The sequence below is a fragment of the Micropterus dolomieu genome, linkage group LG06 (genome assembly GCF_021292245.1).
Source record: "Micropterus dolomieu isolate WLL.071019.BEF.003 ecotype Adirondacks linkage group LG06, ASM2129224v1, whole genome shotgun sequence".
Lineage (NCBI taxonomy): Eukaryota > Metazoa > Chordata > Actinopteri > Centrarchiformes > Centrarchidae > Micropterus > Micropterus dolomieu.
The window spans coordinates 29,357,139-29,360,612 of record NC_060155.1 but is presented as its reverse complement, the minus strand read 5'-3'; positions in this window follow the sequence as shown (position 1 = coordinate 29,360,612).

The following is a 3,474-nucleotide window of genomic DNA, read 5'->3' as shown; positions in this document are numbered from 1 at the left end:
ACCAGGAGGCAGAGTCGCAGTTTAACACACTTCTCTGCCCTTCTTTTTCAGCAGTTACCCACCCAAAACCCTACGCAGAGTCGCAGTCTAACACACTTATCTGCTCCTGCATTTCAGGAGTTACTAATGAAAATCCTATAGTGACAGTGTCTGCCCCCAGACCATCGAAATTATAGTTACATTATAATTATAGTGTACCGAGCACCTGGTCCATACTCTGAATTCTTATCTGAATTTGCAGAGTTTTTGTCAACTTTAGTGCTTAAAACGGACAAAGTTATTATTGTAGGGGATTTTAATATTCATGTGGACGTTGAGAATGACAGCTTCAGTACTGCGTTTATCTCTCTGTTAGATTCCATTGGCTTCTCTCAGAGTGTTCATGAACCGACTCACTGTTTTAACCACACCCTCGACCTTGTTTTGGTGTATGGTATTGAAATTGAACATTTAGTGGTCTTCCCACAGAATCCCTCTTTGTCCGACCACTGTTTGATAACTTTTGAGTTTGTATTACTAAACTATACACCATTGGGCAAAAATTTCTATACAAGATGTCTGTCTGATAGTGCTGTAGCTAAATTTGAGGATGCGATTCCATCAGCCGGGGAATTTCCCATGATGCACTTTCTCTCCCTCTGTATGCAACCTCATCCCATTATTGCATGTTACAATCACAACTTCTCCTCTTTCTGGTAGTCTTGTGCTTTCTCGTCCCTCTCCTCTCTCCTCCTATCACTTCCTGAAGGTTTTCTGGCTCTGGAGCTGTGGAGTCTGGATCTGTGGTTGCGGGTCACCTGCTGCAACACCCTCTGCTACAACAACTATTGTTACTAGTCCTATTATTATTATTGTTATTATAATCATTAACATTACGATTGTTATCATTAACACTACTATAAATATCTATGCCATTTTTCATTTAGTCTACAGCAACATCACCTTTACTGTCTGTACCTCTGTGTGGATATTGTGTAAGCTGCCTCCCTCTCTCCTTCCTTGGCGCTATATAAATAAAATTGAATTGAATTGAATGGTGGGGATACATGTGAACAAGGAAGTCACATCTTAGGTCACCATGGTTTCATCTGGGTCCAGTTTCAGTCCTCTGACTTTGTTCACAAAGTCTATGGAGTTTTGGATGTGGTGAGGCGTGTTGCCAACCAAGGGGGCTAAGATGGTAGATATGTGTTTGGCAATGTTGTAGGTGACCGAGTTTATGCTATTGGGCCTGAGTGGGGCTCCTTCTTTGTTCACGGGTGATGTTTTCTTCCTGTAGCTGTTATAGACATTTTATGGCCTTTTTCTTGTGTATTTGTGTCCATTTGTAATGTGTTGACCTTGTCCTGGTAGTCCGCTGTGTTTAGGACCACTGTGAATTTTCCTTTGTCAGCAGATAGGATGGTGATGTTTTCATCCATGCTCAGGGATGTAGCATAATATATTTAGCATATAGTACAGAAAACAAAGTTGGTATGTAGTATAATATCATTAAAATGTAGTATAATATCATTAAAATGTAGTATAATATCATTAATATGTAGTGTGTATTTGGGAGTACTGCTGCTCTCTAGTGGCTACAACAATGCACTGCTTTACTTATGAGGCCTTTTACTACTGCTGCTTCTGCTGCTGCTGCTTCAGCTCCTGTTACCAAGCCCTTCCTGAAATACCTCAACAACGATTGGATGGATTGTGATGAAATGTGTTTCTGTTTCCGGCTCTGACAAAGAAGCCTTTAGTCATGTTTGTATGAGGACTTGTTGGCTCTCATCAACACCAAGTGTAAACTGTAAAGTTCACCTTTGATGGCTAAAATCCCCATAAATAAAGTCCATGGACGTGACCTCCAGGTGGGTCGTCATTGTTGGTCTCTGGGCTCAGTTCAACTCTGTGTGGGTGGAGGGCTCAGTGGAAAAAAGGCTTCCAGACAACAAGAGAAAAGACAAACAGCTACAGAGAGGGAGAGGAGTTGATGAGTGTGTACAGCAGCAGATATGAATCTGTTCTCAGTGGTTATTAGGACTCATAAAAAACTGTTGACAGCCAATCAGCACTTCCTTTCCTGCAGCAGTGTGGGTTTCTGCTCTGCAGCCTCCTCACCGCTAGCTGCACTTTTTCACATTAATAACACAATGACAGTTACAACCGTCAAATCATTCCAGGAAGTTCAGTTTGATTTCAGCGCTCAGTACTCACTGTCTCAGTTTTGATCTGTTATTAATCTGTGAGAGAAACAGCTCAAATCCTGAACTCAGAGCTGAGAAGCTGAAATAAAAGGAGATATGTTCAACCACCTGCAGTCTGCTCTGATCCCACTTTATGACCTCACACTGATTCTAACAGGCAGTCAGACAGCAGAGTGTTCACATGGGAATAATAACTAAACAACGTTTCAAAACGGCAGCAGGCAAAATAAAAAGTTAAGCAGCATTTTCTTGGTTTAGAAGAAATAAAAACAGCCATCATGTTGCCGATATTCAGACTTCAGCCCGACTGATGAGAGCTAGTTACAACCAGAGTCAAATGACTTGTAGCTGTCAACATATAGGCTGTTTCGGTTCTGATTATTTGCCATGAAGGCAAACTGAAAACAGTACAAACAATGATGTTTACAAAACACAGACGCTGGGATTTTTTTTAGTTTATTGAGAAAGTTAAACTGAAATAATTTGCCAAACCTGCCACACTCTGCATAATGTATTAAAAAGAGACACAAGAACAGAAAAATACTGAAAACAAAAAAATCTAGCAGACAGCTAATGATTCATTCATTTTCTATTTTTATATAAGTCACAAATGGAAATAATCTAGATCATCAAAATAACAAATACACAGAACTTACACTCAGCAAATATGTATGTGTATATATTTTTAGGATTACTACATCTAACCTGTGCACATCATAACTTACATTTGTAATTTCTGCAGAAAGTGACCAATGAGTTAAATTGATGAGATCTGATGGTGAGAAAAGGCGAGCAGAAAACAGTCAGTCAGCATGTGTGCAGCCGGTGGACGGTCCCTTGTTTCTGAGGATTCACAGCAGAGGGAGTCCACAGCAGTACACCAGACTCTTCACTATCAGCACTGTGTACAGCAGCCAGAGCAGCTTCACCCTGCACTGAGACTGGAAGGACACTGATGGTGGAATTGATGGTGGAGGTGATGATGGAAGAGGTGAAACCTCTGAAACAGAAAAGGAGAAAGAAATGTCAGTCCTCTGCTCCTCTGCTCTCTTTGACAGCGTCTCCACATGAAGCTGAATCTCTGCTGAACACAGTCACCAAGCCTTCATTACCTTGTTCTGTTTGGGCCTCCACTTCCCCCCCCTCGTGCTGGACGTAGCAGCGGTATTTATACGTGTAGAGAGCGTCCCGATCAATCGCTCTGATGGCGGCGGTGCGTCCCGACTCTCTGAGCTCCAGCTGCTCCTCCTCAGCAGGTGCCTGCTCCTCCTCAGCAGGTGCCAGC